Source organism: Lissotriton helveticus, chromosome 3_1 (assembly GCF_964261635.1).
Source record: "Lissotriton helveticus chromosome 3_1, aLisHel1.1, whole genome shotgun sequence".
Classification (NCBI taxonomy): Eukaryota; Metazoa; Chordata; class Amphibia; order Caudata; family Salamandridae; genus Lissotriton; species Lissotriton helveticus.
In genome coordinates, this window is record NC_136061.1 from 859,199,898 (window position 1) to 859,215,881 (window position 15,984).

The window sequence follows — 15,984 nt, forward strand, 5'->3', positions numbered from 1 at the left end:
GATGGGTCCAGTCCTTGTCCTCAACAGGGCAGAGATCAGCAGGCAGCAGTGCAGCTCAGCAAAGCAGAGAAGCTGTTCCTCAGAACAGTCAGTCAAGGCAAAGTAGTAATCTTTACTTTGATTTGTTAGGGTCAGAGCCCAAGTACATATACCCAAAAGTGCCTTTGATGTAGGAGGTGACTTCAAAGCAACTCTCAGAAGTGAACAAGGATCCCTTTCAACCCAGCCCTCTCTGCCAGTCTATCTGTGGGGATGAATCGGTGCTTTGCGTGTACACAGGACACTACTTATTGAAGTGTGCCAGCCCCTTCCATTCCTCCTTGCCCAGGAATACCCATCAGAATCCAGATGAATTCAGATGAGTGTTCAGAATCCAGATGAGCATCACCTTCCTGTGTTTGTGGCTGTCTAGAAGAAATGCACAAAGTGTAGCTGTCACCCAGCCCAGACATGTATTGGAGACAGGCTGCAGGCACACAAGTTTAGAGGAGAGAAATGTCCACTTTCTAAAAGTGGCAATTCTTAAATAGTAATGTCAAATACAACTTTACCACTAAAGAGGATTTATCATTGCTATTCCAAAGATATGAAACATGGTTTAGCTTCTCCTTTCTAATCAGGAATTACAACTTAAAAGTGCTTTAAGGAATTCCCAATTACAGCTTATTAGAGGAGTAGGCCTCGCAGTAGTGAAATATGAATTTAGCTGTTTGTCATTACCAGGACATGTAAAACTTAAAAGTACTTGCGCAACCTTTTACTTACACAACACTCTACCCTTAGGGCTACCTCGGGCCTACCTTAGGGTGACTTATGCGTTATAAAAGGCGAGTTTAAGGCTTGGCAAGTGGTTTTAAATTCCATGTCAAAGTGGCAGTAAACTGCACACACAGGTCTTGCAATGCTAGACCTGAGACTGGTTTGAAAGAATACTTGTGTGGGTGGCAGAATCAGTGCTGCTGGCCTACTAGTAGCTTTCGCCCTATCTCTCTCCTCCCAGCCCCCGCAAAAATGCTGGAGAAGTGGGTTCAAAGGCAGCTATCCTTGTTTGTCGAGGAATCTGGCATCTTGCATGATACCCAATCTGGGTTCAAACCGGGTTTTAGTACCAAAACGGCCCTTTTGGAGGTATCAGAATCAATACTAAGGACAGTGGACAAGGGGGCATCAGCGATGCTGGTGCTCCTGGACTTGTCTGCTGCTTTTGACATGGTAGACCATGCAATATTGCTGCACAGACTCAAGGAGATTGGCTTGGGGTGCTGGCTTTGAACTGGCTGAACTTGTTTCTCTCCAACCAGACAAAACAGATTGCTCTGCAAACTCACAAATCCAAACGCACGTAGATCTAGTGTGGAGGCCCTCAGGGCTCAGCACTCAGCCCGCTCGTTTTTAATATCTATCTGGCCCCACTGTTCTCTCTTATAGCCAATTGGGGTGTGAAGGCTATATCTTACGCCGACGACACCCAGTTGGTGTTCTCTTTTAAAGATCAAGTGGACAATGCTTTTAAGAACTTCAAGGGTTGCTTGACAAATAACTCCTTATGGATGAATAACAACAAATTGAAGCTTAATGCTGAGAAAACGGAGGTACTATTCTTGGGAAATACTCTCCTGCCCGGACCTATGATGGCCACAGGAAATGGGTCCTCCACCCACGCCGGCAAAGTCTGCTAAAATTTGGGGGTTAAATGGGAGACAGATCTCTCGCTTTCAGCTCAGTTCATGCAGGTGTCCTTGACCTGCTTTGGTAAACTGAAAAGCTTTCGAAAATTCATCCATTTATTACCTGAAGACTGTCGCCGTGTATTTATCCAAGCCACGGTGATGGCGAGACTGGACTACGCGAACAGTCTATATGTAGGTTTACTCGCATATTTGATTAAAAGGCTGCAAATAGTCCAAAATGCGAGAATGATTAGGCAAGTACCCTTCCACCATCATATCTCCCCTCACATCAAGCTACTCCATTGGCTGACCGTGGCCAGGAGAATTGAATTTAAGGCCCTGACCTTTGCTTTCCGCACCCTACATGGTAAGTGTCCGAGCTACTTGAAACGACTCTTATGAAGCTATAAACAAAATAGGCTTTTGAGATAGAATTCCTTAAACCTATTATGCATTCCAAGGTTTAAGAAAGCGCGGATTGGAGGGAGATCCTTCATGGTTGTGGCTTCTAAGCTTTGGAATGCCTTGCCTAACTTTTTGCGGCAGACAGATTATGAGCCATTGTTTAGGAAAGCACTGAAAACTTGGCTCTTTAGCCTAGATCCGATGGACTAGGTTAGCGTGAGTAGTTCGGGCGGCTCGCTCTTCTGTCTTGCTTAGCGCCGGACACCTCTGCTGGAGGCAGCTGTTCGCGCTTTTACAAATGCCGGTATTATTATTATTATTATTATTAAATTACATATGCTACACCACTTTACAAGCTAAATATGCCTATCAGGTATAAACCAATTATATCATGTTTAGAAAAGAGAGCACATGCACTTTAGCACTAGTTAGCAGTGGTACAGTGCCCAGAGTTCTAAAGCCAACAAAAAGAGGGTCAGAGAAAGAGGCGGAAGAAAGCAAAAGGTTTGCGGTAACCCTACATAAAGAGCCATTTCCAACAGTAGTCCTGAAGAAGATTATTCTTAGTGATGTGCTCCTGTGCTGAAGTGCTCCTGTCGCTACATAGTGACTGCTTTCTCGATAAATTTCTCTATGAATGGAAAGCATACGCTGATAACGTCATCAGGGTCCAGTGATTGATCATTAGCATGGTAGGAATGTGACCTCTCTCTCTTAAGGTCATGGGAATGTTCCCTGCTGAGGGAGGTTTATGGAAGAAGGAGGGGTATCATCTTCATAAGAGATTGCCATGAGATAGTTCAGGATAATGTAGAGGTCCATGTGCGAGATTGGATTTTAGTAGATCCATTTGGAAGTGAGACGATAGGGAATGGCAACGCATGAAAATGAGGGGGCCATGGAAGTGGTAATGATCTTAGAAAAGATTCTGTCAGGCTTCTTGGTGAAGAAGAGGTGGATGGTATTGTATTTGTTGAATGAAACAGGGACTCTGGGTTCTGGCAGAGAACTAGTGCAGTGTTTGACAGACTTGAATAGGGCTTTCTCTTTTAGTTATCTAATGGTTGTCTTGTAGTAAGAGATTTTATCTGTGATGGTGAGGGATTGACAGTTACAGCAGAGGCTTTGGCGTAGGGTGACATTATCTGGGAATTCTCCTATGGTATTTAATGGAGAAATGCTCGGGCTGGTTGTTTGGTTTTCCGGGGGTTGGGTGTTTTCTACATGGATGCCTTCAATGATACAGGTGTTTAGTTTTCCTCTTTTTTGTTGCCCTTGATGCTGAGGAGTTATTATGTGATGGTGAAAGCGATGGTAAAATGGTTGATCCAGGCCAGGTTTATAATTGTCTGGCAGTGAATAATAGGAGACACTGACATGATAAGGCCCTGTGTGTTGCCTTTGGAATGGGTTATTGATGAGTTGCTTTATTTTCAGGAGTTTGACAGGTGTGCAGAAGATTCTCTTCATGCATTTTGTGTTGGAGTTGCCAGGGAGGTCGAAGCCTCTGAGGAAGGTGCGGTGAGTGTGTTGGGTTGAGACAAATGTAACGAAGATTATAGAATGTGGTATATACAGGCACAAGCATTAGACGTCTGGTTTCCAGCTGCAGTTATATCACAACTGTATCCAAGTGCTTCTATAGCAAACTGCATCAGCATGAACTTCAATAAACTCCAGCATTTTGTGATTTTATGACACGACGCAAGGCAACAAAATGCATATTCTACCTTATGTCTCCCAGCACAGCAGTACAAAACAAGCAAAGCAAATAAAAACAGAGAACACAGAGCTATCTTCCTTCTTTTGTTTCTGCCTCTCACAAACTGATTCGTTCAGCATGGACGTGAAACACGATTATAATGGCTGAAGGAAAGGAGAAGGAATAATTGATGAGGATTTGTGTGGCAGAATATGTGTTAATTTTACATGTTTAAATATGTTAAGTTTGATTGGGTGTTAAGAAAGGCATGAATGAATTTTGCACTTGGTAAAAAAATGTATTAATATTATGGAAGGATTAGTTTGTTGTGTGATTTAACTACTGAGTAGCATTGTGATAGAGGGCAAATAGAGCGATTTTTGGATTGAAGACAACACATACAAGTGCACAGTATTCATTTTGAATACGTTGGCATTACCTCCAGGGGATGGATCGGCACGAGATCAGGGGTCGGATGAGGTCTATTTCGATCTTGTGCAGGAGAAGTAAACATTCTTATGTATTATATATGAAGCGTGTGGAAGTTACGAGTTGAAGCACAGTCTCGGGAGTGCACACCATTAGAGTGGAAGGACCATTGCTTCTCTAGGATTGTTGTATGCGTACTTCGCTAAAACTGTGCAGCAGCCATTTTGAAAGGTTCGGATGAGGTGACTCACATCAGTGGAGAGGAATTTTACATTTTTGGGACGTTAAACTGGTGGTTAATAGAGTGGAACCTGACTGAGAGAGAATGCCTACCTAAGCGTTTGTTCGTGTACATTTTGAGGTGGCGACTTCACAAAATATAAGCATTTGAAGGTTTTTAAAGGCAAATTGCATTATGTCTAAAGAATGGCTTGGAAGGGTAACGTAAATATTGTAGCAAAATTAAGGTGGCAGCGGAGAGAACAGCGGTTAAAATACATGATAAATGAGAGGAGACACAAAGGACGTTGCCTTTATTGAACAGGCAGGTGAAGGGAAGGTCAAGTAGGGGACCAACTTCAGAGAAGTAAAGCTTTACGTCTGCAGGTGAGGAAAGAATAGAAGTGAAGGAAAGGTATCCATGAAATGCAAACAAATGGAGGAGGATGTAATAATGAAGGCCCCAGTTTTGCATTTCTACTGATTTTTACAGATACAGACATAACACTGTATGCTTCCTGTCTGTATTTATTTTTAAAAGTGGAAAAACGCAGATAAATGGGCTTCCTTTCAGTGATTGTCCATGCTGCCATTCATGGATTTTGTGCCACCATCTCTGCAGATTGAAAGCATAGGAAGTTTAAAAACAGGCTAAGATTTCCTTAAACAACTTCTCAACATTTGTTTGTGGTATAATGCTAATATTTTCATGTGGGTGCTTTGCAGGAAATATAGGTGGTCGTTTATCAGTTAAATAAATGTGGAAATATACAAGTTGCAACTTCATTTGTTCACAAATCTCAAAATAACTGTGAATAAATACTGATAAGATGGGCAAAAAAGAAATATGTGCAAATGCAGATGGAAATGTTGAAACTGTAGATATTCTAAAAGCGAGAGTCCTAGTTATAATAACTAAACTCAAGAGACCTGCAAGTGATGATTATACATACCCCTGGGAATAGTCTGCCATGTTGTGAGTTGAAGGCACACATAGTCGGCATAATAAGGGCATGGAACAAGGCAATTAAGTTCTAGGAAAGGACTATGTAAGAGAAGACATAATTCTGATTCATGGGATGATTCATAACGGAGTGCTGAGGGTGAGATTATCAGTTTGATTAAAATGTAACACAAAGAGGAGTGGTATTTCCAAGAGAAAAACATCAGAAGTAAGCTTTGTTGCTGGTTCCTTTAGTGATGCTTTGTTTGATCCACTTTTGATAAAATATCCTTTATTACCATATTGTGTACAGATACAACATGTGGCTGAGTTTGTGGAATATGTGTTAAGTAAGCAAATTCCCACGAGAGGCACGGGTCCGATTGCGATCTGATCTGGATGCTCAAGGCAGTCACTTTGTAGTAAAGTGACTATGACTCCTGATGTGGTTTCCAAAATATTGGCCTTTTTAGGTAATAGAGGTAATCTTGTAAATTAATTTAATAAGAGCCTCCACAAATGGCAAAATGGCTTATAGGAAATAGCAGGTCTGCTATCTAAATTCTTTGGGTTGGCAGAGGATGCATGTGTGAGCATAAGGTTATTGGACAAAGAGGAACTGTGCCAAAGGGTTTAATGTGCTATATATTGGCTGGGTAAAGTACTCACAGCGTTGTCTACGGCGAGGGAAACAGCAATCTTTTAAAAGCAGATACAATAATGGCAGAGGTGGTCAATAATTAGAGTGATGTATCTGCATGCGAATGGTTGGTTGGTGAAGGGTTTATTAGAGAGATGTCCAAGTACATTGGTGCACATGACAGAAGTAAGATTTTTAATAATCGGGTTTTGGATGGGCTGGGCAAACAAGGAGTCGTTTCCCTGGCTGTGGTCAAGGAATCGCCAGGGCTTATTTTGTGAGTGGTACAAGATCCTTTTTTAACGCACAACTGTACATTTTCACCTATAAGAGTACAGGTTTTTTCCCAGCTGTAATAAAAGAAATCTCAAGGAAAGGGAGGTGCTGATGCTACAACAGATAGACTTAGGACTAGGCAATATTTCTATCCAGTCAACATTGACGGTCAAACTTCTGGAAAGGTTGGGAGATTCTATATTTTTTAAGAGGAGATTCAAAGCTCATTTCAGAGTTATGGATACCATAGTACAAAGACAGCATTTAGATTGGGTTAACTGAAATGGTTTAGCTGATGTTTGATTTGGCTCTCAGTTCAAAGTTCAAATAAGCTTTATTCGGCTTTTGAGTTTAAAACCATAAAAGCAGCAAAAGGAAATGCATACATGCAAAAATAAGTCAACATAACATTACATAATTAAAAAGAAAAATAGATTTAAACCCAACTAAGATAGTTTAGCAAATCAACGATTCAAAATGATAACCCAAGATACACAGAATCCCCCTTTTTTATCCGGTGTTATGGTGATTCGGTGCTCGTGGACCAGGATAAAAGTCATGCAGGTCCCAAATACAGATGGAGCCATCTCCAAGTTTGGGCTGGGTAGATCGCAAATAGGGGGCAATGTTCCTGTGTTTAAATTTAATTAAAATCAAATCCCCCGGAACATTTTTGGGCAGATGACCAAGCCACCCCACCCTTCTGACGCTCAGTATCCCGCCGTCTAGCGCGGATGGTAATGGTCTATTGTTTTTAAGCCAAAAGATGGCTTTGTTCAGTAGGTCCTGATGTAGTTCACGTTTGGCCGGGCTGAGTACAGGGACCCCAGAGAGAACGGTGACGTATGGGGCGGCTTCGGGGGGTAAATCAATACGATGCCTTCTTTCTAGTGAGATCATAGGAGCTCTATGTGGGAGATGTTCGGGATTAAGAGTATCATTGCGACCACTTTGAATGGGTGGTGTAACAGGGGAGTCACAAGTTTGAGCATTGTTCATAGACCTTTCCTGGGTGTTAGTAGAGCGTGTTGGTATAACAGTGTTTCCAGTTAGTGGATATGACCGTATTACAATTTTTTCGATCCTGGACAGTCTGTCCCCCAAATCATTAATTTTTGCTACCAGTGGGGATAGAGCAGTATTTAGCAGTCGCTCGATTTGGGTCAGAAGGTTCGATTGTAGGGGGGATGCAGAGTCATTTGGTCGAGTCTCAGCCTTATCCAACGATAATGAGGCTGGGTTGGGGCCAGGTGAGGAGGGGCAGCAGTTATTAGATAGAGAGAGGGTTGTGTCGGGGGATGCCTGGGGAGTGCAAATTTCTTGATCAGTGACTCTGGCCACTATGGGGGGGATTGATGCATCCGGGATATAGTTTGTGCCACACAGGGCGTTCAGCTCTTCCCAGATGGACATAATGGTTGGAAGACAGGATCCCAGAGACAAGAGTAGACAGTTCAAAACGGTAGGGGTTGAAAGGATAGTACCTGACTGTACCTTCTCCTATGATGGTGCCAAGAGTGGTGGTCCGTCCCGTCCTCCTTGTGCCTCTGAGGGCCACAGAGGGCCCGCCCTTTGCCCGGGCTTAGCTCGGCGTCCCGCTCGCGTCCTGCGAAGCGGGGCAGAGCGCTGTTTATGGCCCCTCCTGGCGCTGCGTTGCGTCCCTCAAGCTGCGCCGCCGCTGTGGCAGCCGGGAGTTGTGGTCCCGGGGCGGCGGCGCTAATCCCAGCAGGAGATGACTCGTGGCGGTGGCGGCTTCGTTGTGGGGCTTCCTCTCCCTGCCCCTGGTGCCCCTGGTAAGTGCTCAGCTGTACCCCCCGCTCCGCTGGGCAGAGCGCTGTTTATGGCCCCTCCTGGCGCTGCATTGCGTCCCTCAAGCTGCGCCGCCGCTGTGGCAGCCGGGAGTTGTGGTCCCGGGGCGGCGGCGCTAATCCCAGCAGGAGATGACTCGTGGCGGTGGCGGCTTCGTTGTGGGGCTTCCTCTCCCTGCCCCTGGTGCCCCTGGTAAGTGCTCAGCTGTACCCCCCGCTCCGCCGGGCAGAGCGCTGTTTATGGCCCCTCCTGGCGCTGCGTTGCGTCCCTCAAGCTGCGCCGCCGCCGTGGCAGCCGGGAGTTGTGGTCCCGGGGCGGCGGCGCTAATCCCAGCAGGAGATGACTCGTGGCGGTGGCGGCTTCGTTGTGGGGCTTCCTCTCCCTGCCCCTGGTGCCCCTAGTAAGTGCTCAGCTGTACCCCCCGCTCCGCCGGGCAGAGCGCTGTTTATGGCCCCTCCTGGCGCTGCGTTGCGTCCCTCAAGCTGCGCCGCCGCTGTGGCAGCCGGGAGTTGTGGTCCCCCGGCGGCGGCGCTAATCCCAGCAGGAGATGACTCGTGGCGGTGGCGGCTTCGTTGTGGGGCTTCCTCTCCCTGCCCCTGGTGCCCCTGGTAAGTGCTCAGCTGTACCCCCCGCTCCGCCGGGCAGAGCGCTGTTTATGGCCCCTCCTGGCGCTGCGTTGCGTCCCTCAAGCTGCGCCGCCGCTGTGGCAGCCGGGAGTTGTGGTCCCGGGGCGGCGGCGCTAATCCCAGCAGGAGATGACTCGTGGCGGTGGCGGCTTCGTTGTGGGGCTTCCTCTCCCTGCCCCTGGTGCCCCTGGTAAGTGCTCAGCTGTACCCCTGTACAGCTGTACATTTGAGCTCAGGTAGTGCATGAGTTTAATTTGCTGATGGAATTGTTTGAGAAGTGTTTAGTGTATAGGCGCAATGGAAGTGCACTACAAAAAGGTGGTGCACTTTCAGTGTGCCTCCTAAGGGCAGCCATCTGGATGGGGGAAAGTTTGTTCTAGGGACCCCCCAGACATCCCCTTGCAAGGGGATCTCTCTCCAATCTTCAAAGTGCAAGCACCTGCACAGTGAAACAAGAAGCAGGTTTTAAACAGCAGCTTCGTATTTTACTTGAATGCGCTGCCCCAAGGGCAGCGCAAGTCCACGACTGCCCTGGGGGCAGTGCATTCTTTCTCATAAGATGCACCCAGTGCACCTTTTGAAAGGTGCGCCAGAGCACAAACAGGGAAAGTTGCGTTGTATACATAATAGGGCCCCATGAGTGCAACGAGCTACTGTCTTTCAGAAGTTTCATATTCAATCTCACTAGGTTGTTGTGTTTGGTGCCTTTTATAAGGGTTTCTGATAGTAGGGCATTAGATATTAATTGTGATTTTTTTCCAACCAGAAATGTCAAGCTTTTTTTTAACCAATAATAAGTAAGATTATGGCATCAATTGTATTTCATCTGGATTTCCCTGATGAGGTGAGTATGTGTGGTGCAATGTGTAATGCAGATTTCTCATTAATAATTTGATTGCAAATGTTGCAGTGATATTATGAATGATGCCATAGAAATCAATCAATCAAACATTTATAAAGCACTGCCAACACCCGTGTGGGTCTCAAGGCACTGGCGAAGTTGGATGCTGGGTGGTGGTATGATCATTTGAACTTCCAGGTCTTGAGTTGCTTCCTGAATTGCTGGAGCGACTGTGTGGTTCTGAGGTGCAAAGTGAGGCAATTTCATGCCTTGGTTGTGAGGTACGAGATGTCATGAGTGATGTAATATGTGGGGTAATTAGCAATGCATCACAAGGGCACAGAATATAGGGCCAGATGTAGGAGCCAGATGTACGATTTCGGCCGTTACCGACCGGTATTTAAGAATTGGCATGTAAATGTAAATGTAAATGTCTGAATTTGTAAAGCGCACAGCTACCTCCACCGGAGGTGTCCAGGCGCTGTCCGTATACTGCTTAGGAACCCTTCCTGGGAAATGTCCACTCCTGGGTACCCCCCAGGTGCAGCCAGGCATCCCAGCGCTTTTGGGGCCGTTGTGGAGACTAAGCAAGCTATTGCCCAGAGTTGCAGCGTGGGACCCATGATCAGAACAGGCACTGAGGCGAGAATATCCAGTCAGGGGAATTAATGAGCCGGAGACCTGCCAAGGCGGGAATTGAACCCTGGTCCCTGGCCAGAGCTCTGCATCAAGGTCTGCCTGCTCTAACCATTGAGCCACACTTCTCCACATGTAGGGGCATTAATTTTACAGAATCGGTAAATTTACAGAATCTGTAAATTTACCGATTCTGTAAAATACCGAATCGGTAATTTTACCGATTCGGTAAATCCAAATGTAGGTGGGACTCTTCTGAGTCCCAAAGGCAATACAGATTCGGTATTTTACCACCCAATTCAATTGGCTGGTAAAATACCGAATCCACGTGTGCATGCACATGTGTGCATGCACACCTATGCCATGTGACAGACAGACATGCCCTTAGGGCATGTCTGTGTGCCACATGGCACACATGCCTGTATTTGGGGTTCAAGAGGGTGTCAAAGTGACACCCCCTGCACCCTTGCAGAATTCGGTATTTACCGATTCGGTAATTACCGAATCGGTATTTCCCATTGATTCCTATGGGCTTCATAGCCGGTAAATACCGAATATTAACGAATCGGTATTTCAACATCTGTAAATACCTACATCTCCCCCCTTCATATTTACCGATTCATAAATACCGAATCTGTAAAATTCGGTATTTATGAATCGGTAAATACGAATTACCTACATCTAGCCCTTAGTTACCATAAGGCATAAGTTATAGTTACTTGAGATAACATAACTGGTGAATTTCTTCTTTTTTTTCATAAAACATTATGTTGTTATTAAACATTTCACATAACTTTAACGTTAAATTAACCTTTGTTTTTTTCACTGAAATTCTGTTTTTTTTAATGTATAGTTATATTTTATCACCATACATAATGTCAACCCCCTGCCATGCATGGCCTTTGGCCATGTGTAGCAGGGTGTTGTCTGCCTCCACAGGCATCCAACCCTATGCTGTGCACGTCCTTTGGCCATGTGTGGAGTGAAGTTAGCTGCAGAGCCTGGCCACAGGCAAGCCCCCTGGCCAAACCCCCCCTCAGGCAGCCAATCCCACCCTGCACACGTCCTTTGGCTGCATGCAGCAAGAGGTTGGCCGCAGGGCCTCTCCTACGGCCAAGCCCTGTGGCCAAGCCCCCTCAGACAGCCAACCCCATTCTGCGCATGGCATCTGATATTCACATCTTCTCCCAGAGCCTTATCTCCAGGGACCCTATCTCTAAGGGCCAAATTCCATAAAAAAGGGAGGGACCATATGGCCCCCCTCTCTGAGCCTTAATAGGCCAGAGGACCCCATTCCCTGTGGGCAAATTCTAATAAAAATGGGAGAGGGCCACATGGTCCTCCTCTCCGAGCCTATTGTGGCACCGGGGATCCCATCCCCTCTCTAAATTACTGGTTGGTGCCCCAGTGCCCATCCGGGGCACCCACCAGGCAACACATACTAAGGGAAGGGTGGTGCGTGGCCCCTTTCCACAAACCTCATTAGGCTATTGAGACCCCATCCCAGTGGCCACTTCAATCAAAAAGGGGAGGGAGACATAGGGACCCCCCTTCCCTGAGCCTTCATAAGCCCTGGGGACCCAATCCCTGGGTCCTCATTTAAAATGGGTGGAGAGCCATGTGACTCACCTCCCTAAGTGTTTTTGGTGTTGGGGACCCAATCCCCCAAGGCCACAGGTGGGTGCCCTGGTGCCCCCCTGTGGCACCCACGAACAACATGTTAGGGCACGCAGGAGCCCAGGGGCTCTCCAACCAGAGGGAGCAGATGTTGTTTGCATGCTTCCTCTGGGCAAGAGTAATGTCTGTTCTGTTTCCCTGCCTACAGGAGTGTGAACAGTAGTCAGCTGCCAGCCAGAGGGAACATGTTTAAATCTCCTGGTGGCTGGGAGCAAACTTGCATGTTTGCTCCCGTCTGGCGACAGATTTTAAAATGCTCACGCTAACCTGGAGCAAACATTTACTTCCCTCACTGCGCTGGTATGGACAGGGACACAGTAACTGAGATGGCCTCTAGAATAGCTACTTATGCTGTTCCCTCCAGGTGGGAGCACTATTTTGATCTGTTTCCCTGCCTGCATCAGTACTCCGGGGTCTATAAATAATGAATGCAGCCATTTTTTTCAGATTCCTTGATATTGCAGCAATTTTTGGCAATTTTGTTTTGGCCCAGGGGGAGGGGTCCCTCATGGGTGCCCCGGGGGGCCTAGCGTGGCAGGGTATCCCTATCCTGTCCCCTTAAATCTTTTATTTTTTGCAAGTTCAGGACAGGGGAATAAGTCCCCGAGTACTCTAATTTTTCTGATGTTGCTGACAGCCAAGCAGAGCGCTCACGCCTACAGGAGTGAATTGGCCCAAGGGAAATAAAGCTCCTTTGTCTAATCAGAATGCTCAATTTTTAAATTGACGCTCCTGGCGAGATTTTCTTGCTGATCCAACCATCCAGATATTTATTTTTGTTTTAACATTAACTTCTCAAAAACGACTAAATGAGTTTACACCAAATCACAAAAAACACAATTTACGTACCAACATCTACCTACCTGCAAAATTTTGTGTAATTCAGTTCTGCAGTTTTTGCTGTAGCCCTGTCTAAAGAAGTTCATGGAGAATGCATGGAGATTTTGCGTTTTGAGGCCCCACTTTTTTCTCAGTCCCTGCTTGACAGAACACCCTGAAAGTTTCCATGCACAAACTAGGCAAAAAAGATCATGTTTCTGGAACATTTCGAAATGATTCATCAAATGGGGCCAAAGTTACTGGCAACACAAAAGACACATTTCCTATGGAAACACCACCACAGCTATAACTACCCATTGGCTACCGCCTCTGGAAAATATAAATATATCTTTTCAGACTTAGAGTGAAACATAGTTTATGCAAAGAAGGAATGAGGGAACTATGGGTAGTTCCCAAGTTTAGATGGAGAGCAGCTCCTTTATATGGAGCACTCGACAACACCACTGACACTCTGAATCTGCTCACCTTAAATGTCTTTTTCTCGAGCAAAGTCTTCAAGCATAGGATTAACAAGTGCCAGCCACGCCGAGCTGAAAAATGACCAAAGGCTTTTACCACTCCAGGCACATTATCACAGCTTTGGATTGGCAAAATACTATCCAAGCCAACCTGCATTGAATAAAAGCAGTTCAACAGAGAGGTATAGCTTTGTCAAGATACAAGGGAGCACCCAATATAAATCAAGACAATACCATTTCAGGATTAAAGTGCTGCATAAATTATACAAATAAATCAAACAGGGAACTCTGGGCAGTTCCCACGTTTAGGTGGAGAGCAGTCCCTTTATATGGAGCACCCTAGAACACCACCAACACAACACATAATTAGGAAGCGAGTGATGGGCGTGACTGTCCATCTTCAGGTGCTGCTGGTCCAGGTGGGCACTTTGAGTAGGAGGAGAAGGTTAAACAGAGGGCGCAGTTGGAGGCCCCTTTGGTATAGGGTCTAGTGGATTTATGGAAAGGGATACAAGGCCCAAATTATGGTGGGTATCAACAAGGTTTTAGCACACCAAGGCATTCTTCATTCAGTAATAGCTACATTAAAACAATTTTCACAAAGAGAAACAAAAAATAAGTCAGTGCATAGATTTGATTAGCAATCTATGATTTCATTTGAATAAGTAGTATTTAGTACAGCTATATTTTGTAGATTAGTTCATAAATCATGAAACTGATATATCAATCAGGATTTATACAGCTCTATCAGCCGATAGGGTATCCAGGTGCTTGCAGGTCCCAGAAGGCTAATTCAAACAGCCAGATCTTAAGGGCCCTTCAGAATTCCAGATGTGAGGTGATAGTCGGGAGTTCCGTGGGGAGCAATGTTCCCTCTAATTATTTTCCTCTGTGTGCGGCAACACTATGCTTGTGGGCTCACTGTACCTGACTGTGTGCGGAATCAATAGTAGTGATGGATCAGTATGGAAGTGATAGTGCTGAGTGACGTTGACAGTGAGAGTGTTGAATGTCAGAGGTAAAAGGCTAAAAAAGGGCAAGCCAACATGACTGTAAAACAACTGTCAGCAAGATAAGACTGCTCTATGCTGCTTGTAAGTGATCTTGTTGTAAAATATATATCCTATTTCTGGCAAAATTACTTGTCTGCACTGTGTCCAGGTCTATTATTTCCATACATGCCTAAGTTATGTACATAAACTGGGTTACAGTTTTCAGTAGTAGGTCCAGTTCATCCCACTACTGGTTTTGTCAGTTTTTGCCATAGAGAAGCGCTACATGCCTTTCTGCTGCGCTGCCCTACGACAAAGATAAGGGCAGGAATGTTGCATACCTATGAGATACGGCACATTCCTGTCCTTTTCCCCTGTGGCGGCGTACAATGGCCTACCCTGTGCCAATGCAGGTACCTTTGCACCATGGTGCAATGGTGCCTGCGTTGCGGGGATTTTTATTTATGTCTAGGCAGGGAAACAAAAGCAATCACAAGAGACTTTTTCCTCTTTTTATGTTGCTGCATACTGCATTTCCCACAGAAAGAGGAAAAATGAGGAGAAATAAAAATATTTCTGCTTGGTGTGCCTCCCTTATGCCTTTCCTGGGGAAGTGTAAGTTTTTGGCGCTGCCTCTCATAAATCTGGGGCAGTGTCAAAAAGCCATGGATGTTGCTGGGAACACCCCCGAACATTCATGGCACCCACCTTTCACGCGGTTTTCTGCATGAAAGGGGCAAATATTTATAAGGCCATGAAAAGCCACGTAACATGGCTTTACGTGGCCTTATAAATATGCCAATTGCATACTGCGCCATGGGATCATTCCAGCGGCGCAATAGTGCCTGTAGGGCCTTATATATGAGGCCCTCTATGTTTAACAAACTTATTAACAGCCATAAATGTGTATATTGAATGCAAAATTTTTTGAGGTAGTGCTTTGGTTGCATTCATTCCTAAAACGTTAGAGTGGTGAAACAAACAGGGAGAGCTTGCATATTCACCATTGGGAAGATACCCAGTGAGTTTTTCATCGACAGTCTTGAATCCTTAAGTATCTCCCACTGAGAAACATAGCTAATAATATGTTGTTCTACCATCTCTTTCTTAATGAAAATAAGCATTTTCAAAGGTTATCAAGGTGATCTTGAAACTGAAGGCAAGTTTTAGAATAGAATTGGAATTTAAACAATACAGCACACACATCTCTTATTACAGTAAGTGTGAACAAGCTGGTTCATTTTCTGCAGAGTGTAATAGCGCATTGTGTTTTTCACAATCCATTTCACTCTTGGAGCAAAAAAGGACATTGTGTTTTGACCAGAGCTGCCGACTATGGAATTAAGGAACCAGGTTTGAGTGTCTGCATCAGTTCAACATCCTGTGATTCTGAGTAAATCACTTTATCTCCCCATGCGTAACAATTGCATGTGATCTTGTGCAATGTAACTAGTGCTCATGGTGCTTTGAGGTGAGTTTGTGGAATAAAAAAACTGCAACAAAAAAAGAAAAAAGGATAATGTAAAAGTAGCATTCAAGTGCATTCATGAAGGACACAATCCCAGCAAGTTGGTTAATACCATTTTAAGCAGTATCTCTTGAATGTCAATACATTTTCTATAATAACCAGTGTATTTGCATTGGCACTGATATTCACTTTGAATCAATAGGTTTTAAAATGCCAAAATACCTAGAAAATACATCCACATAATGCGCAGCCTGAATTTGGAAAACATTTTCCCTTTCTTTGACACAAAATGTGAATTTTTCTGGAGGCAACATTTTGGCAACCCTGTCACTTCATTTGGTCCTCCACTGCTG